The sequence below is a fragment of the Malus domestica genome, chromosome 13 (assembly GCF_042453785.1).
Source record: "Malus domestica chromosome 13, GDT2T_hap1".
In the NCBI taxonomy this organism is placed as follows: Eukaryota; Viridiplantae; Streptophyta; class Magnoliopsida; order Rosales; family Rosaceae; genus Malus; species Malus domestica.
Genome location: NC_091673.1, coordinates 9070638 through 9090269, shown reverse-complemented (window position 1 = coordinate 9090269; position 19632 = coordinate 9070638). Strand labels below are relative to the sequence as shown.

Genomic DNA, 19632 nt, shown 5'->3' with positions numbered 1-19632 from the left:
AACAGTGTGATGCCGATTTTATCCTTACTTGATTTGTTTAATTTCGTTTGGACCCTTTTTACACGTGTTGTCATCCATGCTTCGTTTCTCTTTTCCTCTTTTCTTTCCGTTCGTCTTTTACACATGTTGGACTCTTCAGCTCCATCTTTTCCACGTGTTTATCAACGATGGTGCTTCTGGTCTATTGATTACCCTTTCTTTCCGTTCGTCTTTCTCTCCCATTCTCAGCTTTTGCTTATTCTAGAACCTTGGGTGTTTTTTCTCCTCTTTCACACGGCCGTTGTTCATGCTGCCCGTCGTTGTCGGGTTTTTCTCGCCGATTAACTACGGCGGTTTTCTTGCTTTACATCGCTCTTACCCATGGTCGTTTTCTTCGTGGAAAATTTTCCATCTTCTGCTTTTCCTTCTATTTATGGACTCTGTAATTTTTGTTGTGGTTGTCGATCTGGGTTAAATTAGAATCCTTTTTTTGGCTATGCGATCTAAAGTTCTTTGGTGAGTTATTTGGTTTTCTTGCCACATGGGATTTTAATATTTTTTTTGTTTTTTCCGTGGTTCTGATGTGTTTTGATTTTTGACTTCAGGAAGAGAGGATACGATCAAACGTTTATTGGTAAGTTTTCTATTTTTTCTGATTGTGTGTGATTTAATTTTTTTTTCAAGCTTTGGGTGTACTTTTCTGATCTGCTTTGATTTTTAGTTGCAGCAGAAGTTGTTACTCGAATTTTCCAGTTTTTCTCTGTGGCTTTCCATACTCTTTATCATCAAGGTATATAATTTTTTTTCTTTTTCCTGAATCTTTGACTGAAGGTAAGCGAATTTGCTATTTTGGATTATATTAGAGTTGAAATAGGTTTGATTTCAATAACTTTGGGGATTATTGAATTTGTATTCTCTGTTTGGTTTTCTGGTTATTGAGTTTGGATAGGAATTTGAATTTGATTCACAAATTTCTGATAAACCCCAACAAGAAATTTAGGATTGTGTATTAGGGTTTTTTTCCTTTTGTGTTTTGGGATTGTCATCCTTTGTGTATTGGAATGGCCATGAACATTCTCCGGGAAAACTAATGCAATCAGCAATTCACATTTAAAATTTGCATTTTCTTTGCCCTCTCTAATGCAAATATATTTATGCTAATTCATTGGTTTTTTATTTTTTCAAATTTGCAGTATTATTTTGAGGGACGAATATGATTTCGTCAAGTTCATCAAGATGGTGCAACAAGCAAGCCTATTTGTTAATCTCCAGATTGGCCCTTATGTTTGCGCTGAATGGAACTTCGGGTAATTATTTTTGTTAAGAATATTTTGTGATTTTTTTTTATCTTATGTAAATATGGTTATATTCATTACTCTGTGTTTTGTTCTGTTTTTGAAACAGGGGATTCCCAGTTTGGCTGAAATATGTCTCCGGAATAGTTTTTCGAAGGACAATGAGCCTTTCAAGGTAGGATATTATAAATCTTCCGTTTACTCCAATACAACTTAATTTTTTTTAATAAATAATTTTGAAGCTAAATTTAATTTCTAATTATTTGTTATGATGAGGGCAGAGAAGCTGTTTCAAACTCAAGGAGGTCCTATAATTCTTTCTCAGGTTAGAAAGCTGGTCGAGTTTTTAAGTTTTTCTGTGAAATATTGTTAGAATCGCTTTTCGCTGATAGAAAAAGCTTTTAGCCATTTTATAAGCAATCTTAAACATGACGCTAGTCTTTTAACTTAATAGTCTGTTTGTTACAACTTTTTCCATCTTCATTCAATCACGTAGAAAGATGATTATAATTTAGTTGCTCCAAAGATAAAACATGGATTTGTTTATGAGATTTCACTTTCTATACGGGCGAAGTAAAACATCACACAAAATTGTCCTACTAGTCGCTCATTTGTTCTTCATCAACAGATTCTATGATCTCAGTTTTATTTTCTCGATTTCCAACTATTGTCTCTTATTGATAAGAACAACATTCTCACAAGTAATAATTTACATATCCCTGACAAAGACCCATTTATTGACAACATGTGCTTATCAACATTTTTTGAACATTTTAAAGAAACTTCCTAAGCTAATTGTCAAATTGCAAGATATTTTGAAATACGTTAATGCAGTACAACCTTTGGAAAAAAAAATGGTTGCCAATGAAAGGTTTGAGACCAAAAGTTAAATTTGTATTGAAAATATGAGGTACAAAGTATGATAAAGCATTTATAAAAGGATGATTACCCTTTTTTACATTTTTTAAGGTTTATAATTCTTTTCCTACATCTATGCATTTGTCTCTCTCAGTTCACAATTTAGCAGAATGAGAGTATATTTCTGTTTACAATAAGATGTGAATTCTAACCTTTATTCATACGTGTAGGCTAAGAATTGTGGTAGAAGAGTTTATTGTGGTTAGCTTAGAGGAAAATGTGAGGTTAGCAATTTGAAGAGTTTACTTTCTCCTCATATGTTTGCTTCAACATGTGTAAGTTGTAATTATTATTTTTCTCTACATGGCATACTTAAAATTTGTAGATCAGCATATATTTGTTTTTGACATTTCTTATTAAATGTATTTGAAGACTGACTGAAGAAAGTATCCAATTTTTTAGCAATTAAAAAAAAATCACCTCAATAATTACAGTTTTATTCCAATTTGTAAGCAAGGGGGAAAAACTCTGAAGTTTCAATGAAGAGAGGAAGTTCTGAATAGTATGTTTGTGTAAATAGGATTGTAAATATGGATGTACATATATATGCAAATAGAGATGTAAACATTGTTGTTAATGTGTCTAAACAGAATTGTAAACCCGCAACAACGCGCGGGCTCTTTTGCTAGTATGTACTATAGTTGTAATACTGCTCCTCACTCTTGGACCATATGCACCCGTCTCACATACTTAATCTCTTTCAATTGGAGAAGAGATTATATCTGAATCTCTTCCACGAATGTCATCAGATCAAGTGATTCGGAACTTTGAAATTTCATCTAACGGTCCACCCGTTTTGACTCCTTAAAAGCTATAATAATTTTTTACCGTTTGATGATATTTCAAAGATCCGAATCACTTAATCAAATGACATTGATGGAAGAGATCCAAAGATAGTCTCTTTCTCTTTTTTTTTTCCAAAGATAGAAATATATTAAAGACGGATAGAGATGTTTACATCCTTAGCCAGGTATTAAACAAAAAATCTGGACCAATATAGTTCCAGATGAAAGTTCGACCCTCCTTAAACATAAATTTGACCACCGAATGAGCCGAGCGATTGCACTTTCTAGTTGAAAGCCACAGTCTCTTTCTCTTTCAGTTGTACCTTTTTGATCAAGCATCACTCTCTCTTTCTCTCTCTCTCTCTCTGAAATTCGAATCTTTTAGGACGGAGGGCCTTACATCCACACACCAACTGCTAGCTGCACCACCTTGTCACTTGTCACAGCCTCTTCCTTCCACTCCCATACACCATAAATTCTACATTTTTATTCAGTTCAACTTCCAACATTCATGCACGATATCTGTCGGTTTTTACATAGATAAAATCAACATAACACCCACATATATGAGTAACGTAACTAGTATTTACTATTACTAAATTACATTTTTATTACTAAGATTGTGAACCATATGTAGCATATATCCATTAAATTACTTTTTAATTTTGATGGAGCGAGCTCGGCTGCTTTTCAAGGCTGGTTGTTATTTTTAATAGAAATATCTTATATTCAAGGGATATATTCGCCTTCAGATGTGTATATACCTATAAAGTTAACTTAATAGAGGTGAGTTAGATTTTTTTTTGTTTTTGTTTTTTAAAGATCTGGGAAAATAGATTACCAGGGCAAAAGCCAAGTAAACAAAGAAAGCCCACAGGAGGGGCAACAAAGCAACAAACATAACAGGGCATTACCGGGGCTAGAAAAACAGAGACACTGCCAAAGAAGCAAGCGTCACCCTGCAGCACCCCAACAGCAAAAAAACTAAAGAGTAGGGCACGGAAGATCATCTTTGTTGAGAATGTGAATTAATGAAGATGGGGGTCGTCTAACCCAAGTTTTCTCTCACATCTCCATAGTCTTAAAATTCCTTCTAAGATTGGAAAAAGTTCCCAGCTTCCATTTGTAACTTTACCTTTTTACCATTGCAGAATTGGTGAGTACTTATATATGGTTACTTTGCAATCACTATTACTGTGACATGGAAGTATGCTTGCTGAGTGAGCCGTCTGTTTAATTAGAGTCGGTAATTAACAATGGTTTCTCTCCAACCCAAAGTATTAGGCCTGATAAACGATGTGCTTGGGCTTAATTTCATCGTTTTGTGCTTATCAAATTTCATGGGTCAACACAAGCATTTTAACTTTTATGATATGATTTTTGCAATTTTTTAATATTTCTACACAAGCATGTTATTTGATTTCTCTTTGATTAATATAAAATTAAGGGTTAACTACATTTTACAGTTCAATGTTTGAGGTAATTTTTAAAATGAGTCATGAGGTTTAAATTTTCTCACATTGCCCCTAAGGTTTTAAAAATTTGTATCAATTAACACAGTTTGTATATTTGAATGTCTAATTATTCATTAAATTGATGAGTTTTCTAGTTAATATGGTGTAAATGTGGCGTAAATATCAACCTAGTTAAGGGAATTGTTATTAGCACTCCAAAAATCACATTTGGCACTCCAAACTTTCTATAATTAGAAAGAAAAATACATTTGTGAGGGGTGTAGAATGAGATTTTTGGAGTGTTAATAACAATTCCCCTAGTTAAAGGTTTCATGCTCACTCTGACTATGTCATCAATTTAACTATAATTCCAATAAGGCTTTTTAGCCAAAATGGTCCCTGAGATTTGCATAACACATCACTTTGGTCCATGAAATTGAAAATCAATAGAAATGGTTCTTGAGATTGTCCACCATCCATTATTTTGGTCCTTCCGTTAAAACTCTGTTAAGTGTTCCAGAGCTCTTGGCCGGAAATTTGGGCAATTTTCAAAACTTCGTAACTCAATCGTTTCTTAACCAAATTCGACCCATAATATATCAAAATGAAGATAGGAAAGTGTAGAACAAGATTATACCTATTTGGACGCCCAATGGTTGTAAGATATAGCCGGAAAATAGCTTGAAAGGTGACTGGTCTGCGGGAAAACTGGAAAACTCGCCTGAAATTGGGTAAACTTTAAACATTCATAACTTCTTCAATACTCAATGAAATCGAGTAATTCAACAATGAAAATCATACTTCCCAACGAGACAAAGAGAATGGTACCTTTTTAAATGGATAATTCACTATAGTTTGGCCGAAAAATGACTCGAAAGTGGCTAACTCGAGACCAAGATAGCCACTTTCTAGCCGTTTTTCGGTCAAACCACGGTGATTTAGCCATCGAGAAAGGACCATTCTCTTCGTCTCGTCGAGAAGTATGATTTTTATTTTTGAATCACTTGATTTCGTTGAGTATTGAAGAAGTTATGAACATTTAAAATTTATCCAGTTTTCCCGTTGACCAGTCACTTTTTAGGCTTTTTTCAGCCAGCTTCAGCAACCATTGGGCTTCCAAATAGGTATAATCTTGTTCTACAGTTTCCAATCTTCATTTTGATATATTATGTGTCGAATTTGGTTAAGAAACGATTGAGTTACGAAGCTTTGAAAATTACTCAAACTTCCGGCCAATAGCTCCGGAACACTTAACAGAGTTTTTAACGGAATGACCAAAATAATGGATGGTGGACAATCTCAGGGACCATTTCTATTGATTTTCAATCTCAGGAACCAAAGTAATGTGTTATGCAAATCTCATTGACCATTTTGGCTAAAAAGCCTTCCAATAATTCATTAGACAAAAAGTAAAATTATTACAATTTCAAAATTTTAGGGAGCAATGTGGAAAACTACAAACCTCATAGCCTATTTTGAAAAACACCCGAAATATGAAAAGTATAAAATTAACTAAGAGTACGCAGGTGTGCAAAGATGAAAACAGACCTCTACCTAACAAATTTGATATATTATTTCCAATCTTGTACAAAAAAATTATATTGTAGTCTTGTAGGAATCTACATCAAGACGCAGGATAAGAACCTTCCCTCAAATCATCGACCAACACTACAATATACAGGAAGGGAAATGAAGGGTTTTTATCACAAATTAATCCACTTCATCAAGATAGTTCTTGAAATTGAAAACCGATTAATAAAATCTATAAAAATGAGTGTCGCAAATTCATAGAGTCGTTCCGTCGTCTTACAAAATATTGTCACGTAAATTAAAAATAAAAAAATCAGTTAATTTTAAATTCTAAAATAATAACAAAGAAACAAAAATTAACAATAAACAAAGAAAGCTTCGCCATGAACAGAGAAATCAATTGCACCTAAAATAAAGAGTAGATTTTCTCCCTTCCTATTCTCATCTCCTTCCCTCCTCTTCTCTCATACATTATTTTTTGTCTTATTGTCTCTATAAAAAAATTAATATAAGGTGTTGACGTGGTTTAACCGTGACCATTTAAATAGGAGAGGGGGGAAGGGGAGAGAGATTAGGAGGGGAGAGAATCCTCCTCCTTATAATAAAAGGAGTAGGATTCTCTCCCCTTTTTTTTCCCTCCCCTTCCCTCTCATTCTATTAGAACGGTCACGGTTAAGCTACGTCAACATATTATATTAATTTTACATAGAAAGAAAAAGACAAAATAGAAAATATGAGAAGAGGGAAGGGAAGGAGATAGAAAGAGAAGCGGAGAGAATCTTAGTCTATAATAAAAACCCAAAAAATAAATTATCCATATGACTTAGGGAATTTTAACGAAACATTCTCGGTATTGTTCACTTTAACAAAAAATGATATTTTTACTCTAAAAAGTCACTCATGATATTATTCACTTACAACATTTTTTTGTCATTTTGATTAAAACTCAAAGTTTTCAAACAATTTTCATTAATGTTTCTTATAATTGACTTAGAGGCAAAGTGTACCACATTTTTCTACTAAAGGATTCTCTCCGTTGATTTAAGGGTGGATTAAAAGTTAAAACATGATTGACAATTTGACATCATAGACTCTAAACTCGGTAATGTCGACTCATGGAGAAGTTGGGGATAAATTTTTTTATTGTGACGGGAATATGGGTGGTATACCACGTGTTTTTATGTAAGTAGTGGGAAATTTTATTTCTAAGTTATTAACTTTTTAACACACAAATCCTATCATTTGTATAATGACACGTAATGTACCATCTCGTGTGCCGATCACATTAAAAAATCTCGAAGTTATGACCCTCAAACTAGTCACCTTTTGACACTGAAAATAAATAAAAAAGGCAAAGATTTTCTCTGACGAAGAATTTTATGTCGCCAGGGTTTGTCTTGCAAAGCTTATAATCTCTACACACTAGTTTCTCCCTCCAACAAATACCAAATCTTAAATATATTTAAAAAAAAATTCGATCAATAAGAGGTTCTTCAATCTTACTAGATCTTTCATAGTAGTTTGCGTGTGTGATATTTATATATAATACATGAGTATAATAAAACTAATAATGTGACGACTTGTTCTTAAATTTTTTATGTAATTTTCTTTCCGAGTATGTAAATTGACGTTTATGTCCTTTTTGGCAAAAGTGAAACCTGAAGTGGACGTAGTTATTTGGCTTTTAATTTATTTTTCTTGTTATCATAATTAAATAGTACTTGTTGTTATGATGGCGTGAGCACATGTTATACTTGAATTGGATTTGTAACGAAAAAGTTACATTTAGTTCAAGTGCATTAACAACGGGTAACATTGTACACGCGTGTGCAAATTATCCAGTGTTAGAAACACAGTTTTGTTTTTAAGGGGACAAATTTTGTGTAATCTGGAATTGTACAAATCTTATCCCTTTTTCTCTTTAAAATCTGTCCCGTGACCTCACCACCAATTATTTCTTTTCCCACACTTTTTCAGCCAATCAGACATCTCTCATCTCTGCCCAATCAGAAACATTCTTCTCTCTCTTTCTCTTCTCTTCTTCTTCTCTCCTTACCTGTAACTCTCTATTCTCTGCAACAACAAAGATCACTTTCAAAACTTCACAGATCGAGACTCAAACCACCACCCTTGTGCTCCTTTCATTCTCACGAACCCATTTGTACCAACCGATCATGAAATGGACGAGTGTTGAGTGTCCAACTTGAAGCAACTCGGAGCTCTAACTCGAGTGGAGTTTTCCCTAACGTTTTTCTGTTCGAGTTACAAGATTTTAGGAGTTTTGGAAGCATCTAGGCAACTCCTCAAGGCCATTAGCCTAGTTTTGAAGTGGAGCCAAAAAGGAAAACACACGGTTTTGAGACTATGAGTTTGGGTCCAGGGCTATCGAGTCTATTTTGATCCATTTCCATCCATCTTTTGAACTTTTAAGAGGTATAATCTTGTTCTCCTCTTCCCCAGCTTCATTTCCATATAAAGTACGTGGAAAATGGTTAAGAGATGAAAAATATATGAAGATTTGAAATTTTTCCAGAATACGGCGAACCAGATGGCGGAGGACAATCGAAAAAGAAGGAGAACATTCCGTCAAATTTGACGAAATATTCTAACGCCGTTAACTGATGCCGTTACCGTTAGCCGAATATTCCGTCAAGTCTGACGTAATAATTCCTAGGTATGTCAGCATGTGGCCAATGCGTGGGCACGCGTGTGGCCATGGGCTAGGAGGCACGTGAAGGTGCGTCCGGCCTCTAGCCGACTTGTGGTCGACGTGTACGGGTCTATGACTTCTTGTAGAACGTTTTCGTATATTTAAACCCTTAGTTTGAGCAAACTATGGGGGATTTTCCTAGCCTTTTTGTGTAGGTCCTAATTAATTAATTAGTAAAGTTATTTCACATATAGGTGAGACTTACCCCGAGGAGGTACGAGGACAAATAAGGCTAGGAGGCTACGACCTATCGACGTATCAGTGAGTTGTCACTTGTGTGTGTGTGTATATATATATATATATGTTTTATAATTTCCACATGTGCTTTTGTATTGATTTATGACTATCATGCCATGTTTTATTTAATTTTAGAAATGTTATTACGTGGTTGAGATTTATATACTGTCGTGGCATGTTTATATACAATTTACCTACTCATCATACATTGCTGCACCCGGTGTTAGTGCTCACCCAAGGCCAGGGCCAGTCTTTCACGTGTATGTTCATATCTGCGTCGCACGCTCACCTTGGATCCAAGTAGGTGCCAATCCTGTCGTACAGGTTGCAATAGGCAACTCCGACTCGTATGTGACCGCAAATAGTACCAGTCTTCACATGATTTTAGCACTAGAGCGTATATTATGATTACACCCAGTCTTGTTCATGTCAGAAATCATCTGCAAGAACTCATGTGTCAGAATAGATTGATGAGCACTTGATTTTACTTATACTACTATTGAGATATTATGATTAGCGTATTTCTGGATTTACTGTTGATTTGCATTTGATTTTATACTTATACGTAGTATAATTTTCTAGAAACTATACATGATTTACGGCGAGGGGTTAGTATGTTCAAAAAATAAATGTATTTTATAAACCTTTGTTTTTGCCCATTCACCTTTCTGTTTTTCGCCCCTCCAGGTCCTAGTTAGCTGATTACTCTGTGGCGTATGAGGAATATTCGGCAGTTCTGACATACCCTTAAATAAATGTAGGAGTTTTTCCGATTGTGTATTAAGCACTTTAACTAGTTTCGACTGCACACTTTTATGTCATCTATGCTCTGAACACTTATGTTTTATGGGTTCTTTCCACTACTGCGCACTCTCTACTTTAGATTAAATAAATGTTAGCTTTGGTTTTAATTTACCCATATTTTTATGCTTCACTTTCCTTTTTAGTTATGTCACCTTCAGGTGACGGCCAGCATGCCTCGACTCCAATCAAGGTGTGTCAAATAATGCTAAATATAGGAACAACCTCCCTATAGCCATAAAAGTTTTTTGTTCCAATTTGGACATATTATGTATAAGAATAAACTCCAGATTATAATAAGTTATTATTATTTTAGATGATGTATTAAGAAAATTTGTCTCCATATAGTAATAATTGTCCATAGAGTTTATACCACACCTTTGAGCTGGCCGATACGTAATACCTCGTCAACATGGATTTCTTCTTGATGAAGCCATATTGTTTCTAGCTTCGCAAATGTGTTTACATGCCCTAGATTTTAAAAATTGGGGGGTTTTTTTTTTCATGTTACATCTTGGAATTTGCCGTGTTCCACTAGTAGTTTTTTGTATACATATATTTTTCATTAAAGATACCTAAAGTAAAAAAAATAAAATAAAATAAAAATTAGCTACACCTCTATTAAGTAATAACCTCTCTAAAGTTACAAAATGATTTGGTCCCAATATTATAACTATATAGAGGTTTTATTATACATCACACTCGTGAGTTTAATACATTGAACTCATGTTACTCTCAAATTTTCTGGCTTACTTTAGGAGTGTAAAATTCTTATATGAGCTTAATATATTGATATCACACTTACTTTTTCCAAACTATTATAAAAGTTCTTAATGATACATGAAAGAGATGTTAGAGTTTTGAGACTCTTGTCCCACATTAGAGAAAACAAGATTCTCAATGACCTTTATAAATGTTTTGTCCTTTACAATATTAGTTAGGCGTTTGACCACTTGGAATGAGAATTGAGGCTTGGGCCACCAATTGTGTGGATTAGGCTTGATGATTATACCATAATATTAATATATATTAAAATTAATCTGATCAATTAGTTTTAATTTTCGAATTAAGTTTTTAATTAAAATTAATTAAAAACATTTTGATTAATAGACACAACTCTTTGGAAAGAGTTGTATAGCTTCAGATACATCCAAAAGATATTTGAAGAGATATGAAATAGCCTATATAACTGGAGTCCTCAGTTCCATTCCATATATCTTTTCTTCCTCCTTTCTTCCGTACGAAATTTCCAAAGAGTAAGCATACAAAGCAAATTCGCTAGAATTCTAGAATCCAGTGCGGGTTGTAGAATTAGGTAGTTGAATCCTGATCAAGCAGGCGTTGTTGAACCACAAGCACAAGAGTGGGACGTAAATACTGTTCGAAGGACATAGCTATTACGCTAGCCTCTACCTTCTGTAATCAAGTTAGTACCATTGATATTCTTGTATTTATTTCTGTATTTCATTCTGCACAGCAAGTATTTTGATTAATAAATATTCTACAATTTCGAGTTATGTTATTTTTATTTATTTCTGAATTGTTCTCCAACAATAGAGACCACTATTACAACATTATATTCGATTGTTCACAATATGCTACAACAATTTTGTGACTTATTTGTTATTTCATAGTTCATACCACATCCACCGGGATTAGGCTGATTTAAATAATATTAATTCAGTAAACTTCACATATATATATTACTCAAGCGGATTCTCTTTTTTTTTCCTTTTTTTTTTTTGTAAAAATAGGGATTAGTGTGAGGCCTACTTTATATCGAACTTCAACAATCCAAACAATTTATCTTTTTTTTTTTTGAATAAACTTTAACGATCCGAACTGTTTATCCTTGAAAAAAATTAATTCAAGTCAAAAAATCATTTACCCATTTGATTTTTTTTTTTGGTCAAACTATTTATCCATTTGATTATCATGATGAAATTTCAATATTTTTTTTTTAAACATAGTGATCATCAATTTGCTTGAACTCAATTAGATGCCTCAAACAATTCTGATTTGGCTAATATTTTGTAAGGATGGTTTATGAAATGCAACGTGAAAAATAGACGATTCGAATCATTGAAATTTGATGTAGCGTCCCTGCCATTAATCTCTATTTTTATCAGATGGTTTTCTCCTATATAAAGCAGTTGACCATGTTAATCAAACTCACCCCAGATCGGTATAGGCACGGGCAAGGGACGTTAATTTCTAGGCTATAGATGGCTGGCTAACGATTTCCATTTATTTATTTGGACAGCCTAAATTTTGGACTTTTATTTTAATCTGTTAAATTATTGTTCACAAAAACTCCAAAAGCTTTTGGTTTGAGCTACATGCCAATGCCATCGTTTTATCCACCTACCTGGCCACCAAGCCGAACTCACTCCGCCCCGTCCGGTATTTTCACGCGTGCAAATTCAATCAACAACTTAGGAACTGTTGGCACTACATATTTATGTATGAGTTAGGATTCGATGACACATATTTTGACACAGTTTTATTTACGTGTCTTTGACTAATTGAAAAGCAAAACATTAACCAATAATTCAAACTAAAGAATTTTGAGAAAAAAAGGGAAAGATTTCAACTTTGAGTTTGGAAATATGGTGTGGACATAAGTGCTTTGTAAGTTTGTGTGACAACCAGCATTTTTCGGTCTGTCGTGAAAAAAAGGGTTTTTTATATTTTTTTTTTTATATTTTTACTCTCGGCATTATGTACAAGGAAATTTTATTGATATGAAAAAAGAAGTTATACCTAGTCAGGGGATATAAACCTTACCACAGTTATCCCTAAAAAATAAGAAAACCATAATACAAGAAAAGAGGGGGATATAAATCTTACCCTTCTTGAAAAAGAAAATACAAGAAGATGGGGGATCATAAACCTTACTCCTCTTGGAAAGGGTTAAAAAGTGAAAGCTTATAACTAGAAATTATTTACTAGTATACTTAAGGCTAGAGCGAATTTGGATCCTCTTCGGACCTTAATGTCCGGAGCTTAAGCACTAGGAAACCTAGACCCTTGGTTTGTGTGAAAGAGAAGTCGGATTCCTTGGTTTGTGTGAGATGACCAACAAAATGACTTAATGGAGACTATTGGATTTAATTTGAGTGGTCCGGATTGCCTGGTCCTTGGACTCTAAACAGTAAGATACTGAGTGGATCTCTATCTGGCTAGAGCTAGCTTAATAATCTCCTCTCTTTCATTGTTTGAATTTTTTTTTTATTGATAGCTTGCACCTCTGGGAATATAAAATCTCACTCAAGTCAAGAGCTAATTGGTATGAATTTTCATAATAAAGAAAATGATGTGAATTTTCTTATGCTTGACAATACATTTAAATCTTTCTTTATTTTTTCGAATCAATGTAGCATTTTTTTGTTATAGAAAGTTGAAATTATATATTATTGAAGAAATAACCAAATCAGTACAAGAGATGAAAATTGGAAACCTAATAAACAAAGGGAAAGATGTTGAAGAATTAGGGTAACCAAGCTACTCATTAGGCTAGGTTGTTGGACATACTATTTGTAGCGTCTCTCTTTATCCGCACAAGGCGGCCAAAAAGAACCAGTACCTCAAGATCTAATCATCAAATACAAGTGAAGGCCATATTCAAACATAATTAATCTAGCATGTTCAGCCCACGCCACATTCAAACGTGCATTATATTTGCCAGCATCAGTATATAAGATGCAACAATATATATAACAATTGAATTTGCATGATTAAGTTTTTTACAATCTCAATCTAGTCGTTTAGATTCCATTGTATTATAGAAAAAACCCTTGTTTTGACTGCATAACAAGATGCTCATGACTCTGTTAGACAAACTCAACAGTTGGTTACCACCAATGTTTCTTGAGGAGTTGTGTTGTGCTTAGGAGTCTTATCTTCTTGTTTGTAGGACTCCATTTTAAATTATTCATGTAACTAAAGTTGTGTGTAATCTTTGTAGATTTCAGTTTGTACTTTTGAATTTTGAACTTCCGTGTAAGAACCCTGATTGTAATTTGTAACTGTAAGTGGTTATAAATACATGCATCCCACAATTGAATGGGCATGCAATTGAAGTGAAAGCTTTGTGTTCTTAAGTTTTACATGGTATTGAGTCCTACTATCTAATGATAATGATCCTTGTTTTTTTTTCCTCGCTTCCAATGGCTGAGAACAGCGGTGCTTTTCCTTAACCTTCCATCCTTGTCCCCCCAAACAATCTCACCCATCCATTTTCCTCCATGACCACAGTGGTAAACATTAAGCTCGACAGGACCAACTACCCACTGTGGTTGGCCCAGATACTTCCTATTCTCAAGAGTTGAGATTTAATGGGATATGTTGATGGCACTCTGTCGTGTCCCCCTAAGAACCTGCTTGGTGTGGCAACTGTCAATCATGCCTATACTTCCTGGATGCAACAGGATCAAATGATCCTCGATTGGATCAATGACTCTCTTACTACATCAGTCTTGTCTGTCGTGGCCAGCAAGAGAAGTGCTCAAGCACTTGGGAAGCTCTCGAGCAAAGGTATGCATCTTCTTCACAAAATAAAATTCTATTTTTGAGGAATGAATTGCTGCAGACAAAGAAGGGTGATCTCTTTGTGGCGGACTAGTTGGATCGCATGAATGCAATTGCTGACAACCTTGCCCTAGCTGGGCAACCTGTGAGTGACAATGAGTTAATGCCGATTATGTTGAACAATTTTAGTCCAGCTTTCGAGAAGACAATTAGTGCTGCTCAAGCCTGTGATACACCCATCACGTATCTGACTCTTGAGGCACTATTGCTAACCATTGAAAGAAGAATGATGGAGCACGCTACTCCTGTGGTGGAACCGGCTCCTGTTAACGCCTTTGTTGTTGCAAGAGGTTGAGGTGAAGAACGCACTCGTGGTGTTGGGCGAGGGGTTTCTCCCTCAAATCGTGGTGGTCCGTCAAATTAACGAGGCTTCAACCCTCGTCCTAAAAACAATCAATGTTATGTTTCTGGAAATGGGAGACTGGTGAACGCATTGTCTGTCAGATATGTGGCAAACTTGGTCATCCAACTCTTGATTGTTATCAACGAATGAACGTTGCTTTTGAAGGCCGCATTCCTGCCAAACGCCTCTTTGCAATGGCATCATCTTTTATCACCCTCAACAAACAACAAAATGGCAATTGGTTGCTCGACAGAGGAGCTAAAGCTCACATTACTCCGGATCTTTTGTAAATCCGAAGGAGTATAACGGTAATGATGATGTTGGTGCTGTAGGTAATGATTCTGGTATTTTGATTTCACATTATGGTTCTAATAAAATTCACACTTGTGCTTGCTTATTTGATCTACAAGACATTCTGCACTACCCTAAAGCCTCAACTAGTATCATTTATGCACATAAGTTTACATTAGACAATGACTACTATTTACTAATCTTCTCACACTTCTTTCTTATTAAGGACCTCAAGACCCGGAAGACGCATTTCCAAGGGAGATGTGAGAACAGCTTATATCCGTTTTTTGGTGGCGGTGGACAACTTCCAAATCCAATTACAGCCTTTGTAGGGGTTCGAGTTTCTATTCAAAAATGGCATGCTCGTCTTGGTCATCCTGCCAATACTACAATAAAGTTTTTAATTTCAAATAAATTGGTCCCAGTTCATGGTACCTCTAATGTAACATTTTGTCAGTCCTATCCCTTAGGAAAGAGTATCAAGTTACCTTTCAAAGTGTCCGAGTCTATTTCCCATTGTCCTTTGCAACTTTTACATTCTGATGTTTGGTGTTCTCCAATTATTTCCAATGAAGGTTTTCATTACTATGTGTTGTTCATTGATGATTACTCAAGATATTCCTGGATTTTTCCCATGAAAAATAAATCTCAAGTCTTTGAAATTTTTATGCAGTTTAAAACCAAAGTTAAAAACATGTTCAATTTAAAAATTAAAGCCCTTCAATGTGATGAAGGTGGTGAATTCAAAAGTTTTTAGCAGTTCATGGAATTTCTCAAAGATTTTCATGCCCTAAACATCCAAAACAAAATGAAATTGTGGAGTGTAAACACCGACACATTGTTGAAACCAGCATTGTGATGCTTTCTCAGTCATACATGCCTAATAAGTTTTGGTTTAATGCGTGTTCTACAGCAACGTATCTGATCAATAGGTTGCCAACCCGAGTGTTGTCTAACAAATTGCCTTACGAGAATATATTCCATAAACCACCAAACTATGATACGCAAAAAAATTTTGGTTGTCAATGTTTTCCATGGTTGATGCCGTATACACAAAATAAACTTCAACAAAAATCAAAATCATGTGTGTTCTTAGGTTATTCATTGAATCATGAATGATATAAATGTATGGATTTGTCCACGAGACGAGTTTATTTGTCTCGCCATGTTCAGTGTAATGAGGACTGTTATCCTTTTCAAGGACTCACATCTTCCTCCGAGAGCGTTCAAACACAAGGTAATCCTCTTTCACCATATCTCTTATTTACTTTTCCTTTAATCACTAGTCCTTATGTGACCGAGATGCCTAATCCTATACAAACTCACACTACCACACCTCTACAAATATCATCCACACTTGCCAATCCATGCCAAACAATGACCCAACCTAATCTTGCTTCTTCACCTATTCCAATAGAAACCACAAATGTGACTTTGCAGCATAGTTCTATCGTAGGCTCCCCTCCCGTGTCATATGAGCAAGCTGCAGTAATTTAAGAACCTATGCCAGTGCCTCACGAGGCTCCTATTGAACCACCACACTCCATGACCACACTCTCCAAGTCGGGAATACATAAACCAAACTCTAAGTATGCTTTGCATGTTGCTATTAACAATCTTCCTGTTGAGCCTACTTGTTTTACTCAGGCAGTCAAATATCCAGAGTGGAGAAATGCCATGGTCCAAGAGTTCAATGCCTTGCAACGGTGTGGAACATGGAGTTTGGTTTCATATCGTCCAAACATGAATCTTTTGCCAAACAAGTGGGTGTTCAAAATAAAGAGGAATGCAGATGGCACCATTGAAAGACACAAAGCATGCTTAATTGCAAATGGTTTTCATCAACAGGCTGGAATGGATTACACCAAGACCTTCATTCACGTTGTCAATTACAGTACCATTCAACTTGTTCTTAGTCTTGCAGTCTTAAAAAATTGGCATATGCGACAGCTTGATGTGCAGAATGCATTTTTGCACGGATATTTAAATGAAGAAGTATACATGAGACAGCCTGCGGGTTTTGTTGACAAGCAATTTCCCCATCATGTTTGCAAGTTACAGCATTCCATTTACGGTTTAAAACAAGCTCTTAGGGCTTGGTTTCAACAATTTTCAAAATTTGTGCTTCAACTTGGTTTTCAATAATCTACATGTGATTACAGCTTATTTGTGTTTAATAAAAAAGGTGTGTATCTCATCCTGTTAATCTATGTAGATGATATTCTACTCACTGGGAATAGTCCACGACAGATGGCACATTTGATCACCAAGTTACAGACCTTGTTTTCCATGAAGGATTTGGGACCTTTCCACTATATTTTGGGTATTAAAGTCAAATATTTTGGGAATTGCATGCATCTCAGTTAGTCCAAATATGCTTTGGACCTACTCATACATACAAAGTTCAGTGATGCTAAGCCTATATCGACTCCAGTCTCATGTGGACAAAAACACTACTGCAATATTAGCTTTAGGTGTTGGATGATAGTGGCGGTTTAATAAGTCATTATGTCGGATAAAAGATATCCGACATATCATTCAGTTAGTGTCGGATAACAATAAATCATGTCAGTTATATCCGACATAAATTCCTGGCGGATATTTAGTGTCGGATGCAATCGCCATAAAATTATTATAACCGCCAGTATTTTTTAATTCTTTTTTTTTAATATTTTTAACATATTCCGGCTGTTTTTAAGTTAATGGTGGCGGTTATAACCAATAGAAATTGACTATTTTATTATTTTAATTTCTGGCGGTTATTATTTTAGTATTCTAGTTGTTATAACCGACAGAAATTGACTATTTTATTATTTTAAAATGTTATATTGATTATAAATAAATAAACACATGGTTTAAATATTTTTTTTTTCACTCATGGCCCTGTCGGATATAACCGACACGTAAGGACCACTGGAAGGTGAGGATGAGAAGGGTTATAGTGGCGGCAATTAGAGGCACTATCAAGGTTAAACCACCGGTGGCCTTTCTTCCGGTTTTATATACTAATCTGACGTCCATTTTTACTCCAAACAAGAAGGTGAAAAGTGTGTAGCCAGACAGTGATATTATGTTGGGTACTTCTTGATTAGGAAAAGGAAATATGGGATTCAAACTGAAGCCACGACTAGAATGTCGGACCACTCTGTCAAGTCTTAAATCACCAAGGAGTAATCCAGCCTGGAGGGTTCAACCAAACTAATGTTAAAGTCACTAGTAATTACTTAATGCACTCGTAACATTGATAAGACAAATTTTTTGTTTTATCATCCATCGCTCCAAGAAACTATAAGAGATGAGTCCATTTTATTTTAGTTTCTATCGGTTATTATTTTAGTATTCTGGCAGTTATAATCGACAGAAATTGATTATTTTATTATTTTAAAATGTTATATTGATTAAAAATAAATAAATAAACACATGGTTTAAATAATTTTTTGTTCACTCATGGCCCTGTCGGATATAATCGACACGAACAAAGTAAAATTTTGTGCGGCTGCCAGAATAATCTGTAAAAGTTTTTTTTTTCACTCATGGTCCCGTTACCTAATCTTTGATTTTTTTTTTTTTTTTTTTTGCGATTTTTTACACATGCTATCTCAGAGTATATACAAATATATTTGACGGTTGGATCGTTGAAACTAGTTTCATAGAATGCATATCCTATCAAATTGATAGATTTAACAAACACTTAATGTTATACTTCCATTAAGTATAAAATAAGATTTATCCACTAGTGTAAATATTTTAAATTGAAAATCGAATTCATTCATTGCATTCTTATAGGGTCGAGGAGTGTAGCTGTAAAAAATCATCAAAATTGGAACTAAAATAACCGTTAAATTGTGATTTTTCATTTATAACCATCGAAACTTTTGTTCCGTTACCTAATCTCTGAATGTTTATTTTTTACGATTTTTTATGTTTGCGATCTCAGAGTATGTATAAACAAGTTTGACGGTTGGATCGTTGAAAAACGTTTCGTGGAATGCGTATCGCAGCAAAATGATAGATTAAACAAACACTTAGAGTTAATGTTATACTTCCCCATCAAGTATAAAATAAGATTTTATGGTATCCACTAGTGTAAATATTTTAAATTGAAGATCGAGTTCATTCGATACATTTTTATAGGGTCGAAGAGTGTAGCTGTAAAAAATCATCAAAATCGGAGCTAAAATAACCGTTAAATTGTGATTTTTTGTTTATAACCGTCGAAAACTTTTGTTCCGTTACCTAATCTCTAAATGTTTTTTTTTTTGTGATTTTTTACGTATACGATCTTGTAGTATCTACAAACAAGTTTGACGGTTAGATCATTGAAACTAGTTTCGTAGAATGCATATCTCTGTTAAATTTGCCTAAATTTTGAAATGGGAAAAGTAATTTGTGCTAAATTTTTATTTATGTTTTTCAAGTATTGATTAGACAATATTTAGTTTGTGTGATGACATTTTCATTATACAATTATCTTTTTGTTTCTTTATTGCATATTTTACATGGGTTATTATCTATTAAACCAAACAATTATTTATTTAATTTTTAAAGACGTATTCTATTTAAATACATATTATTTATTTATTTATTAAACCAAACAATTATTATTTTATTTTTTTAAATTGTAACAAAAATTTTGGGGGGGGGGGGAATTTAAATTTTGGGAGGGGATTTTGGGGGGATTTTGGCTACCATTTTTTTT

At 34.4% G+C, this 19632-nt stretch overlaps 2 long non-coding RNA genes across 5 annotated transcripts; both read left to right on the top strand.

Annotated features, from left to right (window-relative positions):
• The first annotated feature begins 83 nt into the window (after positions 1-83).
• LOC103452199 (uncharacterized) lies at positions 84-2862 on the top strand. 2 transcript variants are annotated; one of them, XR_531752.4, is made up of 7 exons: positions 84-495; positions 585-613; positions 701-769; positions 1173-1286; positions 1384-1449; positions 1556-1599; positions 2363-2862. It is a non-coding gene; the product is annotated as an uncharacterized lncRNA (long non-coding RNA). The 2 variants fall into 2 exon arrangements; XR_011574812.1 differs by having other exon boundaries at positions 120-495; positions 707-769.
• Positions 2863-7879: 5017 nt separating this feature from the next.
• LOC108175103 (uncharacterized) lies at positions 7880-9819 on the top strand. Of its 3 annotated transcripts, XR_003767804.2 has the most exons (4): positions 7895-8394; positions 8495-8698; positions 8866-8932; positions 9596-9819. It is a non-coding gene; the product is annotated as an uncharacterized lncRNA (long non-coding RNA). The 3 variants fall into 3 exon arrangements; XR_001791923.3 differs by having other exon boundaries at positions 7894-8394; positions 8495-8932; XR_011575145.1 differs by lacking the exon at positions 9596-9819 and having other exon boundaries at positions 7880-8394; positions 8495-9073.
• Positions 9820-19632: the final 9813 nt, after the last annotated feature.